Raw genomic sequence first — 15,457 nt, 5'->3', positions numbered from 1 at the left:
ATGTACTTGAGATTTGAACTTGTATCTCAGGTATATGTCAGGACACACTATGGGAATTAATAGTGCAATTTATAAGTCCATGATGTGTGTGAATATTGGGCTGGCAATTAACATGAACCTCAATGTGCATCATTAAGGTTAAGCCTGTAAGCTTGTAACTGGAAACGTGTCAGCTTTATCAGATGTTTAATTTGTAGCAAAGGCAGCACGACTGTGGGATTGACCCAGTGAGAATTTAATAGCGGGTGAGAATTTGGACTGGGATTTATGGACACTCCCATCTGCAGGACTGAGTTTGGGTGACATGGATACAATGTCTATCTCTCCTGCTCTGTTTGATTCATGGATGGAAAATTACTTTGGAACTATTTATGCTGTCTGAGACTGTGAAACTGATGACTTGTCTGTGTCTCTGTGCTCTGTCAGTGATAATGTACATACTGTGTGTGAGAAGGAGCTGGTGGGAATCTTCATTCTAATTTGGCTGGAGGAAACATCACATTTATTCTGGTTCCTTCAATTATTTGCCTGTTGGTAAAAAGTATATTTTTGAATTCATGTACAGGTGAGGTAGAAGATACTGATTCTATTAGTTTAATCTCTCTATTAATAATCATTATGAATGATCTGGGAAGTCAGGGAAGAGTGCCCTCTGCAGTCCCAATGGCCGGGAAGCAGTCTGGGAAGAGCATCCTCTGCAGTCACCATCGCCAGGAAGCAGTCTGGGAAGAGTGTCCTCTGCAGTCACCATCACTGCAAAGCAGTCTGGGAAGAGTGTCCTCTGCAATCACTGTCGTCGAGTGAAAAAACACAAAGAGTGACATCACAGGAAGATCATAAGTTCATTGGTTGGTGAGTAACTGCTAGTTTGAAATACCTATTCTAAGTTGATTTCAGATCAAAGGTGACTATTGGGGCCCAGGATCGGAGGTCTAACACTTCAGCTTCAACTCAGCAGAGAGAGCAAGTTCCAGTTGATTTTAAAAAGTGTATTTTGATTCTCTATTCTAGTTTGCTTTCAGGTGAAAGGCAAATAGCAGAAATATTTTACAGATTGATAAGTTAAAGACCAGTAGGAAATTTAACAACAAATTGAAAAACTAATTAAATAAAATAGAGATGCAGTGCTAGGCGATGTGTTGCAGCTGTGTGGTGTGGTTGCTGTTGGACCCCATTGTGGTTCCTCATGACCACATCTGTAGCAAATGTTGGTTGCTCGAGAAACTCCGGCTCAGAGTTGATGAGCTAAAGTCTGGGCCTCAGAAACTGCGAAACATCAGGGAGGGGGAGAGTTACCTGGACGCTCTGTTTCAGGAGACAGTCATACCCCTTAGATTAACTACCATAAATTCGGCCAGTAGTCAGGGACAGGAGGGTGTGACTATGAGTGAGGCAGGTAGAGGGATCCAGGAAGTAGCACTGCAGGAGCCTCAACCCTTGTCCTTAACCAACAGGTTTGAGATTCTTGCTCCCTGTGTGGATGAGAGTGGGGACTGTAGGGAGGATGAGCAAACTGACCATAGCAACATGGCACAGGGAGACATTCAAGTGGGGGGAGAAAAGAGAAATGTAGTTGCAATTGGGGATAGTACAGTTAGGGGAATGATACTGTTCTCTGTAGCCGGGATCGAGAGTCCCGAAGGCTGTGTTGCCTACCTGGTGCCAGGGTTAAGGATATCTGCAGAGGAACATGGAGTGGGAGGGGAAAGATCCAGTTGTTGTGGTCCACGTAGGTACCAACGATATTGGTAGAACAAGGAAAGAGGTTCTGCTGAGGGAATAAAAGCAGCTAGGGGCTAAATTAGAAAGAAGAACCAAAAAAGTAATAATCTCCGGATTCCTCCCTGAGCCACAAGCTAATTGGTATCGAGTCAATAAGATTAAAGAGGTGAATGTGTGGTTCAAAGATTGGTGTGGGAGAAATGGGTTCGAATTCATGAGACATTGTCACTAGTACTGGGGAAAGAGGGAGCTATTCCATTCGGATCAGCTCCACTTTAATCAGGCTGGGACCAGTGTCCTGGCGAATCACATAACTAGGGTTGTAGATGGGGCTTTAAACTAAATAGTGTGTGTGTGTGTGTGTGTGTGTGTGTGTGTGGTGTGGGGGGGGGGGGGGGGGGTGGGGAGTGGGGCTCAGTTGCATGGAAATATAAAAGATCAAAGTTTAAGGAGAGGGTAAGAGTGCAGGTTAGTGACAAGGCTGATTGTTCCCAAAAAGTGAAAGGAAGGGACAGAGTGTGTGAACGCCATATTTCACCAAAGAATCAAATAAGAGTAGGGAAAATTGACAACGGGGCAAACTTAAAGGCTTTGTATCTGAATGTGTGTAGCATTCGGAATAAAACTAATGAGTTAAAAGCACAAATAGAGATAAATAGGTATGATTTGGTGGTGATTACTGAGATGTGGTTACAGGGAGAACAGGTTTGGGAGTTGAATATCCAAGGGTACTCAGTGTTTTGGAAGGATAGGCAGGAAGGAAAAGGAGGTGGTGTAGCTTTGTTAGTAAAGGAAGAGATCAGTGCTATAGTGAGGAATGATGTAGGCACTGGAGAGCAAGATGTAGAGTCAGTCTGGGTAGAAATCAGAAATAGCAATGGAAAGAAGTCCCTGGTGGGAGTGCTCAATAGGTCCCCAAACAGTAGTTCAGCAGTAGGCCACACAATAAACCATGAACTACTGGGAGTATGTAAGAAAGGCACGGCAATAATCATGGGTGATTTTAATATGCATATTGACAGGCTCATCAAATTGGTAAGGGTAGCGTCGAGGGAGAGTTCATAGGGTGTATTAGAGATTGTTTCTTGAAGCAATATGTTGTGGAACCAACCAGGAAGCAGGCTATTCTGGATTTGGTTTTGTGTAATGAGATTAATGTTCTCTGAATAAAGGATCCACTCCAGTAGAGTGATCATAGCATGCTAGAATTTCAAGTTCAGTTTGAAAGCGAGAAACTTGAGTCCCACACTAGTGTTCTGGAGTTAAGCAAAGGTAACTACATAGGCATGAGGGCAGATTTGACCCTATTGGACTGGGCAGGAAGACTACAATGTAGGACAGTTGAAGAAGAGTGGCAGGTATTTAAGGAGATATTGAATTCCTCCAAAGTAAAATATATTCCAAAGAGGAAGAAAGTTTGTAAGAGGGGGAAAAAGCATCCATGGTTAAGCAAGGAAGTTAAAGATAACATAAAGGCAAAAACTAAAGCATACCAAATTGCAAAGGTCAGAGGCAGGCTGGAAAATTGGGAAACTTTTAGAGATCAACAAAGGGTTACTAAAAAAATAATAAAAAGAGCAATGGTAAATTATGAAAGAAAACTAGCGCAAAATGTAAAAGCTGCTGGCAAAAGTTTCTGCGAGTATATAAAACGAAAGAGAGTAGCTAAAGTGAATCTTGGTCACTTGGAGGATGAGACTGGGGAGTTAACAGTGGGGAACGCAGAAATGGAGAGACACTTAATCAATATTTTGCCTCAGTTTTCACGGTAGAGGACACTAGTACTACCCCAATAGTGATAGGTAGAGCAGAGGGTATAGAGAAGGAGGAACTTCGAACTTTCACCATCACTGGAGAAAAAGTATTGAGCAAACTATTGGGACTAAAGAGTGACAAGTCCCCAGGACCTGATGGCCGACATCCCAGGGTCTTAAAGGAAGTGGCAGCAGAGAGAATGGATGCATTGGTAATAATATTCCAAAATTCCCTGGATTCTGGAAAGGATCCAGTGGAAAGGAAAATTGCTAATATAATACCCTTATACAAAAAGGGGGGGAAACAGAAAGTAGGAAACTATAGACCTGTTAGTTTAACTTCTGTCACTGGGAAATTGTTGGAATCCATTATTAAGGAAGTAGTAATGGGGCATTTGGAAAGACAAAATGCAATCCATCAGGGTCAGCATGGCTTTCTGAAGATTAAATCACGTTTGACTAATTTGCTAGAGTTCTTTGAAGATGTGACAAGCAAAATGGATAATGGCGATTGAGTAGATGTAGTATATCTGGACTTCCACAAGACCTTTGATAAGGTGCCACACAAAAGATTAATACACAAGATAAGATCACATGGAGTTAGGGGTAATATAGTAGTTTGGATAGAGAATTGGCTAACCAACAAAAAGTAAGGAGTCGGGATAAATGGGTCTTTTTCTGGATGGCAAGCTGTAACTAGTGGGGTGCCACAGGGTTCAGACCTTGGGCCCCAACTATTTACAATCTATGTTAATGACTTGGATTCAGGGATAGAAGGTATTATATCTAAATTTGCAGATGACACCAAAATAGGTGGGAAAGTAAGTTGTAATGAAGAAATAAGAAATTTACAAATGGATATGGACAGGTTAGGTGAATGGGCCAAAATTTGGCAGTTGGAGTTTAACGTGGATCAGTGTGAGGTTATCCATTTTGGTTGGAAAAATAAAAAGGACTTATTATTTAAAGGGAGAGAAACTTCAGAATGCTTCAGTGCAGAGGGACCTGGGTGTCCTCGTGCATGAATCGCTGAAAGCTAGTATACAGGTACAGCAGATAATAAGGAAGGAGAATAGAATTTTGGCATTTATTGCTAAAGGAATTGAGTGTTAAAATAGGGAAGTGTTGTTGCAACTGTACAAGGCATTGGTGAGGCCGCACCTGGAGAGCTGTGCACAGTTTTGTTCCTTACTTGAGGAAGGATGTAGTTGCATTGGAGGCAGTTCAGAGGGGGCTCACTAGATTGATTCCAGAGATGCAGGGCTTGCCTTATGAGGAGAGATTGAACAGTTTAGGCCTAAACTCGCAAGAGCTTAGAAGGATGAGAGGAGATCTAATTGAGGTGTAGAAGATGCTAAAGGGGATAGAAAAAGTAGATGTGGAGTGGATGTTTCCCCTTGTGGGGGATTCTAGAATGAGAGGCCATAATTTTAGGCTAAGGGGTGGTAGATTTAAATCAGGGATGAGGACGAATTACTTTTCTCAAAGGGTCGTGAATCTGTGGAATTCACTACCTCAGAGTGCAGTGGATGCTGGGATAATAAAAATAAAAATAAGTTTAAGGAGGAGATAGACAGATTTTTAATTAGTAACGGGTTGAAAGGTTATGGGGAGAGGGCTGGAAATTGGACTTGAGACCGAAATGAGATCAGCCATGATCATTTTGAATGGCGGGGCAGGCTCGAGGGGCTGAATTGCCTACTCCTGCTCCTAGTTCTTATGAATGGCTGGTGAGCTGTAGCCAGATTCTAGCTTCTATTGGACAGACCCTTCTCAATCCAATTCCCAACTAATCAGAGAGCCAGGTAGAAGAAACTGTAAGTTTTGACCGGCTTATATTTTCATATTTGAAAAGCCTGCCAATTTCAGATCATGTGGGGATAATTCTATTTCCAGCAATTTCTGGTACTGAATGCAACTTGGGGGTTCATGCTGTACCTTCTAATTCTGTGACTTGTACATGAGAGAGGTTTGTTCTGTATCTGTCAATCTCCATTTTTCTTTTTGTGATGGTGGAATTCATTCTCTATCTGCTAATCTTGTACCATGTGAGAGTGTAGGATTCTCTCTGCATCTGTCACTTGTTGAACTGCATGTGTTTGAGAGATTTATTATGTGTCTGTCAGTCTCTGCTTCTGTATGCAAGTGCTGATATCAATCTGTACTGCCCAGTTTCTGCTCTGCTCTGTGAGTGTGGTCACATTCACTGTCTGTCGTTGTTGTGTGTGACTGTGGGATTCATTCTGTGGTCATCAGCCCTTGGGACTCAGCAAGTGTGAGAGTCAGTCTGCATCTCTCCATCTCTCATCCATTGTCAGGTTAATTCTGTAACTGACATTCATTGGAGCTGTGTTGTTATGGCCTTAATTCTGCATCTGTTAGTCTCTGGTTTGGAATGTGGATTTGGGACATATTCCGTATCTGACAGACTCTGATACTGAATGTGACAATCAATTTAACTTTGTATCTGTCAGTCTTTATGCAAAATAATTTGTTATTGTGTATCTGTCTGCCGATGGTGAGCATGAGGTGAATTACGTACCTGTCAGTCAATGGAACTGAATGTTATTTTGTGATCCATTCCATCTGTCACTCCCCAGAATTACAAGTGAATGTGGGGCTCATTCTGAAGCTGACAGTATCTGGAAGTGAGTGTGAGTTTGACTTTAGTTCTGCAGCTATCAGTCTTTGACTACACATGTACTTTATTCATTCTGCAAGTATCAGTCTCTGGTCCTGTATCCAAATGTTGATTTTTGTTTGTATCTGTCAGTTGTGGGATTGTGTAGGAATGCAGGATGAACTATATGAATATCATTCTCTGATTCTATATCAGTGGGATTCAATCTGCTTCAATATATCACTTGTGAAATATTAAAAACCAGTGCTTCCTTTCAGTTACCTGTGAAATGCAATATTGTTGCATTCAATCTGTATGTGTCCATCTCTTGTCTTGCACGTGGATGTGTTATTTTTTCTGTATCAGTGGTTCCCTGGTAATTTACATGAGAATGAGATTAATTCTAACCCTAACATATGTGAGTGTGGCATTCAATCTTTAGCTGTCCATATCTGGAAATAATTGCGTCGCTGAAGTTGATTTTACTTTTTTCTTCATTTGTTGCTGTCTGTGAATGAGATTTGTCTTATGCCTGTCAGTCGGTGGCACTTTAAATGACTACTTTTGGTCTCTGCCTTATTGTCTTTTCCTGTGTGTAGGCCTGTGGAATTTTTTTTCTGCAATTCAGGGTTTGGTCCCCTGTATAAAGTGGGATTAATGCAGTGTATGTCAGTTTTTGGTGAGTGTGGACATACTTCTGTGTTAGTCATTCTCTCAAACTGAATGTGAGTGCACATTAATTCAGTTTTCATCAGCATCTGGCAGACCCTGAGGGTGGGAATCATTCAATATCTGTCAGTTTCTGGTATTGTATGTGAATGTGCTGCTCATTCTGTGTCATTGCCTTGTAAAGGGTGTGAGTGAGGGGTTTATTTGTACCTGTCACTGTGCAATACTGAATGGGATTATGAGCTTCATTCTGTATTTTTCAATCTCTACTGCTCGATGTGAATGTGTTTATTTTTGGCCGTCAGTCTCAGGTACAATAAGAGACTCTGGAATTTATTATACCTTTGCCAGTCTCTGGTAGGGTATCTGACACTGGGCTACATTCTGCATCTTTCAGTCAATGGCAATGGATACGAAAGTAGCTTTAATTCTGTATTTGTCAGTCCCTGGGTTGAATGTGGTATTTGGAATTTGTTGTTCTTATGTCTGTCTCTAGATTTTCAGGTGAGTTTGGGGTTCATTCTCGATCTAAGTGTCTCTGCCATAGAATGCAACTGTGCGGGGTTTTCTTTATTGGTACATAACCTGCATCTCAGGCATGATCTTAGGATACATTCAGTAGTTCTGTGCTAGTTGTGTATTGGTATTAAATTTTTATCTCAGTGAGAACAAATTCGAGTGATAACATATGCATCAATCTCAAACCTGGTCCATTATTTAATTCCTGCAGTTTGAAAAAAAATGGAATTCATACTTTAATATTCTATTCTAACACTTAGTGAAATTTTGGAACTGGTATTTAATGTGTAGCTCACTCTACATTCTGAGGTGCTTAGTAGCAATTCATCCTGCATATTACAATAGGGTAAATGTTGTCTGATGTAGTTAATAATTAGTATTTAATTTGTGGCCAAGCTAACATCGTGTATTTAAATCAAATAGAGGCTGTGCTTTTGCCCTGGGGTTGATGTATCTAGTCCTCAGGTGTACTGGTTTAATGTAAACAACTTCTCCCAGCAATGCTCTGTTTGACTCTTATATTGAAAGGGAACCTCTCAATCTTGGGATCTGTGTCGGTCTCTATCTGTTTCATTTTGGCCTAAAGAGCTGGCAGTATCTCGATGCTTTGTGAGTGATATTGTACTTACTGGAACCATCAGGCTGCACTTTTCCTTGTTTCGAAGAACCATCTGGATCCTTCAATTCTTTCCGTGCACGGAGAAAATATAACTCCTTCACCTGAAGAATAGATGAAATAGAAGATACAAAAGTGATCAAGGTATTTTTAAAAAATAGGTGTGATTATAATGAACAATAAACAAAGCAAAACTAGCAGCACCTCAGTGTCTGACCCCACCACAGTACTGGAGCAATCTGTTTCTGCTTATCTGCTATTTTGAGCGGTTTTACAACAATGTTATGACTTCCAGAAACAACCTGTCCTGTGCACTGCTCATTGAATTAGACTATCCGATGGAGGAGTGACTTTCGCAAGGGTCAGATTCCTATATGCTGCTCCATTCGAACTAACTGTACACCCGGAAACAAGCAGGTACTGTTTAAAATGTCTCTTTCACACTTCTCACCTGGTGCCTGAAATTGATCTTCTTTGTGTAACTGGAAACATTGTTACTGTGCGGCTATTTCCCCCGCCATTCTCTGTCCAATAACAAGGGACAGTGGGAGCCGGAACTAAGCCAGGAAGCTTCACTCGGGTTTGGGGAGAGAAAGCAGCAATGATCTTCAATGGCGAGTTCTTCTCACTCTGTCCAGACACTGCTCGAGAATGGCCTCTCCCTTCCCCCCGCTCACTCCATGTTCCGGGAGCAGCTCGTGTTCCAGGGAGCCCATTAAAAACAGCCGCCGCCTCCGCCTCAGCTGCCCGGACACTCAATGCCAATCTCTGAGCATATCTGCGGACGCGGCTCCAAACCGATGCGCTGCTTTAAGCAGATGCTGTTTGTTCACTTCCCTCTGGGGCGGTGATGTCTCCGATCGCTGCTGAATTAAACCCTATTCCGCTCACTGAGTGAATGACGCTCTCGGCCATTGTTGGGGGAGGGGTTGCGCATGCGCTCTTATCCTCATTGTGACGACACCGGGGAAGGGTTTAAACTGCGCATGCGCAGAACTCCGCGGCGACAATTCAAACGCTAAAATCAATGGGAATTTTCCCCATTTCAATCTCATCACAGAGAGAACAAAATCTCCGAACCTGTGTCGGCGCGGGGGGCAAGGGGCGTTGGGTGCGAGTGGACGTGTGGCGGGGGTACACTGGTGGGTAAAGGCCGCTTTGCAACATCAATTTTAACCCGAGATTCCCCCAGACAGCTTGTAAAATGCTGGAACCGTGTGTGTATGAGGATGGTGATGTTACTGAGGATGATTCCTGTTTTAGTATAGACTGTGTTTAGGTCGGAATATTACTGAGTGTTAATTATAACGAGAGCATATTTCAAAGCCCCCGGTTTGCGGAAACTCCTGACTGTGAAGCCCGGGTCTGTCCGGGTTTGTGTCTCGGTTCCATTGGTAATAAACGGGTTGAAATTGGCGGTTGCAGAAACTGGAGGAGGAGCTGAAAGATCAGGGGCTGTTCTCTCTCTGTCTGTCACTCCGGCTCTCTCCCCCCTCCCGCTCTCTGTTTAATCTTCACTCTGTCTCCTCCCCTCCCTGCTCTCAAACCGCGTTTTTCAGTCACGTCGGGGCGGGCTCTTTAAAAGAGGAACGTGAAGCAGCTCGTGTCTCATATTCTGCAGCGATCTGAGTGAAGAATCATCATGTCTGGCAGAGGGAAAGGAGGGAAAGGACTGGGGAAAGGCGGAGCAAAGCGGCACCGCAAAGTGCTTCGTGATAATATCCAGGGCATCACCAAACCAGCAATCCGCCGCCTGGCTCGCCGTGGCGGTGTCAAGCGGATCTCGGGTTTGATCTATGAGGAGACTCGCGGGGTGCTGAAGGTTTTCCTGGAGAATGTGATCAGGGATGCGGTCACCTACACTGAACACGCCAAGCGCAAGACGGTCACTGCCATGGATGTGGTGTACGCTCTGAAACGCCAGGGCCGCACTCTCTATGGATTCGGCGGCTAAACAACTCGACCCTTTCTACCAGACACACAACAAAGGCTCTTTTCAGGGCCACCCACCACCTCACAGAGAGAGCAGAGACCTGGGAACGGGAGCTGGGATGGGCTGTTATCGGGAATGTTAGTGAGTGTCTGAAACAGAAAAAAGAGGACTAACGAAGAGTGAAACGGACTACAAACGCTAACTCTTTTCTATCCACAGAAGCTGTGAGACATACGGAGGTTTCCAGCATATTCTGTTCTTAATTCAGATTTCCGGCATCCGCAGTATTTTTCATTTATTTTAGTGCCTGATTTGTTCCGGGGTTCGGGGGGATGTGCTAAGTAACTCGATTTAATCGTTGTTTATTAACCTGGATGGCACATTCTCCACTGACGCTGAAAAGCCTCTCCACTACTTCACATATTCCAAATGTTTTATTCTCGGTGACACCAGCCGTTCAATGCGTCAGTGGAGTTGAGGTTACAATCAGCTCAGCCATGATTTCACTGAATAGGATCAGTCTCGAAGGGCTGAGTGGCCTCCTCCTGCTCCGAAACTCAATGTTCCCACGTCTGTTCGTGAAGTTACTGACAGGGTTTGGGAAACTGAACAGTTTCAGCTCAGCCACTCGGCGACCTGGAATTCCCGCAGTCTGAGCCGGACTCTAGCTCTGATTGGTCACCGTCTTCTTTGTCTAATTCTTAACCAATCGCAGAGTCATGTGGATGAGGTCGAAAATTATGATTGGTTTATTTTTCTTCGAATTCGAAAAGCCCGCCAATTCCAGTGTTGGAATATACAAGATAACCTTAATTTTCAGGCAACAATTTTTAATCTCTCACTTTATGATCTGTTATATTGCACTCCCTGTCACAAAATCTTGGCGCTATTTTAGGAACAGTCTGAATTTGTCAATCTCCTTTCAGGAAATGGGATCTGTCAGGCCGGGAACAGCGGGAGAATCGAGCCGGTCCCTTTCCCCGCTCATTATCGTCATGATCTGCCCAGAAAGAGGGCAATGGGAAGGGGTCTGAAGCCCCCAGCACCGGTTCCATTTTATTACACACTCCAGACCTCGAAGCGAGCGGCGATTTTAAGGTTTGGTTGTGCTGGAGGGAGCAATGGACAGTCCTTCAATTTTTGCCTGCGAAATCCAGCACTGACTGTACACAGTTCACACAACAGACTGGTGTTTCTGTCCAAAAATGTGGAGGTTCACCAGGATGATGCCGGGTTTAAAAATTGTCGGAATAGGTTAAATGAACAGGAATTTCATTCGGGTTAGGAAATAATGATTTGCAGTGAAAATTTTTAATTTTAAAAATGGAAGAACAAAGTCTTCTGATGTCGAGGCGGTAAACAGCTGGAAATAAAGGCGGAATTTTTCAAATGAGCGATTAAAAACAACTCGACCAATGGAGACCTGAGTTGCCAGGGATTAGTTCATTGGTTAGATTTTGGATAAAACTGCCTGGGCGTAAGGCTGCAGCCAATTACTGTTCGGGGCGGTTCCTCACAGAGTTTAAAAAGGCGAGTTGCAGTGCAGTTTGTCTTAATAGTTCTTGCAGCTGACATTGTGGTGAATCGGTTCAGAAAATGGCCAGGACCAAGCAGACAGCGCGCAAATCGACCGGAGGGAAAGCTCCCCGCAAACAGCTGGCTACCAAAGCGGCCCGGAAGAGCGCTCCAGCAACAGGCGGCGTGAAGAAGCCTCATCGCTACAGACCCGGCACTGTGGCTCTGAGGGAGATCCGCCGCTACCAGAAATCCACCGAGCTGCTGATCCGCAAACTGCCCTTCCAGCGCCTGGTGCGAGAGATCGCTCAGGACTTCAAGACAGACCTGCGCTTCCAGAGCTCGGCCGTCATGGCCCTGCAGGAGGCCAGCGAGGCTTACCTGGTGGGGCTCTTTGAGGACACCAACCTGTGCGCCATCCACGCCAAGCGAGTCACCATCATGCCCAAAGACATCCAGCTGGCCCGCCGCATCCGCGGGGAACGCGCCTAAAACCCGGCTTCAGCACCAAGTACAACAACGGCTCTTTTAAGAGCCACTAAATCGACACATGAAAGAGCTGCGATCTCCTGTTTACAAATCCAGCACTTAGACATTGCTTAGATACATTTCACTAAGTTGCAACAGTTTATTTTTTGTTCTCTACAAACCTATTTTGTGGGACTGACAATCACAGACGATGCAGTTGTAAATTGTAGCGCAGATGGTGTCTTAATTTCAACAGAAAATTGGGACTGCGGTCACCTTAGTGCTCTAGGATACTTACAATAAATGGCGGCGCTGATAATGTATTAAATACTGCGAGCAGACAACAATCCCGGGCAAAGGGTGAGCTGCGGGTTACAAGTCAGTGCCCAATAAAGGCAACGCCCTGAGCAACAAACGTGCATCCCTCCGGTGCACATATATACCATAGAATATAAAAGAATTTGCATAGCACAGGAGGCCATTCATTCCTTTCGTGTCTGCATTTGCTCTCCAAATGAGTGTTATGACCTAAAGCTTCCCCCCGCCCCCAGGTCTGGCAGCATCTGTGTGGGGACAGAGTTACCGTCCCGAATCGGCATTACGCTTCATCAGAGCCAGAATGAAATGAGTTCACACAGTGAGCAGCCCTTTCAATGATCCTGTGAGTGGCTCTGAAAAGAGCCTTTGGGTTATTAGATTAAGGAATGGCCGCTTCACTTGGTCTTCGAGGCCGCAGCGGCGCTGGTTTTCTTGGGCAGCAGCACGGCCTGGATATTAGGCAGCACCCCGCCCTGAGCGATGGTCACCCCTCCCAGCAGCCTGTTGAGCTCCTCGTCGTTGCGGACGGCCAGCTGCAGATGTCTGGGGATGATGCGGGTCTTCTTGTTGTCCCGGGCCGCGTTACCGGCCAGCTCGAGGATTTCAGCCGTCAGATACTCGAGCACAGCAGCCAGATAGACCGGGGCTCCGGCACCCACACGCTCAGCATAGTTGCCCTTTCTCAGGAGCCTGTGAACACGGCCCACCGGGAACTGCAGTCCAGCCCGGGAGGAGCGAGATCTGGCCTTGGAGCGAGCTTTACCGCCGGTCTTTCCTCTTCCAGACATTTCACAATCTCACAAACACTTTGACAGAGAGTAAGGAAATCCTCTCACATTCGCTTCTCTTATAGCTTCGGGAGGAATGGTGCTGCGGGCATTGCTGATTGGTCACGTTGTGCTGCGTCACATAATGTTGTTCATATCACTAATCAGATATCTACTGAACTCACCAATCCGGAGACTCTTCGGATGAGGGCGGAAAGTAACGGCGCCAAATTTTAAGATTCCAACTGATTTTTCTTTCAAATTTTAAAAGCCCGCCAAATTTGTAAAATAAAAGCCAAAAAAAAAACGGACGAACATAGTACTAATTGGATAAAAGCAAAATACTGGTGATGCTGGAAACCTGAAACAAAAATACCTGGAAAAATTCATCTGCCGAGAGGAACAAAGTTGACGTTTCGAGTACTAATTGGAAATGGTTATTCAGTATTTAGTATTCGAATGTTACATTCACTTCATCTCTCTCTCTCTACCCTCGATTACAGTTTTTTGCATATTTCAGTTTCTGATTTTCTGTCTGGGTTTATGTGTATCTGAAAACAAGTCGAAAATAACGGCGCAAACTTACGGAATGTTTTTTTTATTCAACATCGAAATTACCTCCGATATATTTATAAAACAAGAAATACATTTCATAAAGAAAATCCAGTTAATAGTGAACACGGTCTGACGACAAAGTTTTACAAATGCCCGTCCCTGATGGGACTATTTCACATTTTATCCTAAATTCCAGATCCGCTTTAAGAATCCGGCATCAATTCGAGATAATCTCGATCCGTCATGAAACCTTCTAAGCAGCCGGCTGAAAGTGCCATTTACATCGTTCTGCTGATAGACGGGATATTGTAGATATTTGTGACAGCCAAAATTGAATATACTTGGAGTAAATTTGCCAGCGTTGAGACTGAAAGTTGCTACACAACCGGTGCTTACAGGAAATGAACTGATCGATTATTGAGGCCAAACTTGAACCAAATTGGAAACTGAATCATTTACGTTCTATTCGCTCTCTCTCCAAAACCAGGGAAAGGGGTCGAATATGACGCGTCTTAAAACAAAGCGCAGAGGGTGAGCGGCAAGTCATTAATTTATGGGGCATCATTAACGAGACCCAACAATTGAACGAGAATTAAATCTACATTCACGTGAGGGAGAGGTCGAGTGTGTTCAGTTCTGCCGAAGCGTCATAAAGACTCGAAACGTTAACTGATTTCTTCTCCACCGATGCTGACAGACCTGCTGAGTTTTTCCAGGTAATTCTGTTTTTGTTTTAAATCTACATTACCGAGAATCTCTGATTGAAACGTGATCAAAATAACAGTTTCACAATTCGAAATGCTTCATAGCTAAAACATAAATTTAGTAGTAATGAAATTATATAGCTTTTTCAGAGAGATTGTGGGTGGCTCTTAAAAGAGCCGTTGTGTTTTGAATCAGTTCTGGGATTTTACTTGGAGCTGGTGTACTTGGTCACCGCCTTTGTCCCTTCCGACACGGCGTGCTTGGCCAGTTCCCCGGGCAGCAGCAGGCGCACGGCGGTCTGGATCTCCCGGGAGCTGATGGTGCTGCGCTTGTTGTAATGGGCCAGGCGGGAAGCCTCACCTGCGATGCGCTCGAAAATATCGCTGACGAACGAGTTCATGATGCTCATGGCCTTGGAGGAGATGCCGGTGTCGGGGTGAACCTGCTTCATCACTTTGTAGATGTAGATGGCGTAACTCTCCTTCCTCGACTTTCGCCGCTTCTTGCCGCCCTTTGCTACCGGTTTCTTTAAGGCTTTCTTGCCTCCCTTCTTGGGAACTGGTTTCTTTTTTTTTGTAAAAATATACTTTATTCATAAAAAATCTTCAATCACATTCAAAACCATTTCAAAAACAACATTACAAGGGTACAGTCCAGGTTAAACTTTTACAAAATGTATCACCAGGTGCATCAGTACAAACAATATTACAATCATTTACAGCCTTTCATTTTGATCTGTACAGCCCGAGGGGCTCTAAACAGTTCCCAGTCTCTCGGTGCGCTGTGGTAGAAAGGTCTTAGACAGCGACCCTTCCCCATTGCGCCTTTGCGGCAGCTGCCCCAAGCTTTAGTGCGTCCCTCAGCACGTAGTCCTGGACTTTGGATTGTGCCAGTCCGCAACAATCGGTCGGGGACAACTCTTTGTGCTGGAAGACCAACAAGTTTCGGGCAGACCAAAGCGCGTCTTTCACCGAGTTGATGATCCTCCAGCTGCAGTCGATGTTTGTCTCGGTGTGTGTCCCTGGGAACAGCCCGTAGAGCACAGAGTCCTGTGTCACCGAACTGCTCGGGATGAACCTCGACAGCAACCACTGCATCTCTCTCCAGACTTTCTTTGCAAAGGCACAATCCACAAGGAGGTGAACAACGGTCTCTTCCCCACCACAGCCACCTCGAGGGCAACGTGCAGAGGGGGTGAGACTCCTGGCGTGTAGGAAGGATCTGACGGGGAGGGCCTTTCTCACCACCAGCCAAGCTACGTCTTGGTGCTTGTTGGAAAGTTCTGGCGATGAGGCA

General features: G+C 44.6%; 1 protein-coding gene across 1 annotated transcript in view; it reads right to left on the bottom strand.

Moving 5' to 3' along the window:
• Positions 1 to 14,203: 14,203 nt before the first annotated feature.
• LOC144670308 (histone H2B-like) overlaps positions 14,204 to 15,457 on the bottom strand; it is a 518,579-nt gene continuing 517,325 nt past the window's right edge. Inside the window, exon 2 of the mRNA XM_078532794.1 lies at positions 14,204 to 14,284. The gene's annotated coding sequence lies outside the window, so the exon portion shown is untranslated. The remainder of the gene's footprint in view (positions 14,285 to 15,457) is intronic.

The sequence above is a fragment of the Cetorhinus maximus genome, chromosome 31 (assembly GCF_964194155.1).
Source record: "Cetorhinus maximus chromosome 31, sCetMax3.hap1.1, whole genome shotgun sequence".
Lineage (NCBI taxonomy): Eukaryota > Metazoa > Chordata > Chondrichthyes > Lamniformes > Cetorhinidae > Cetorhinus > Cetorhinus maximus.
This window is presented reverse-complemented; position numbering and strand designations above follow the sequence as displayed.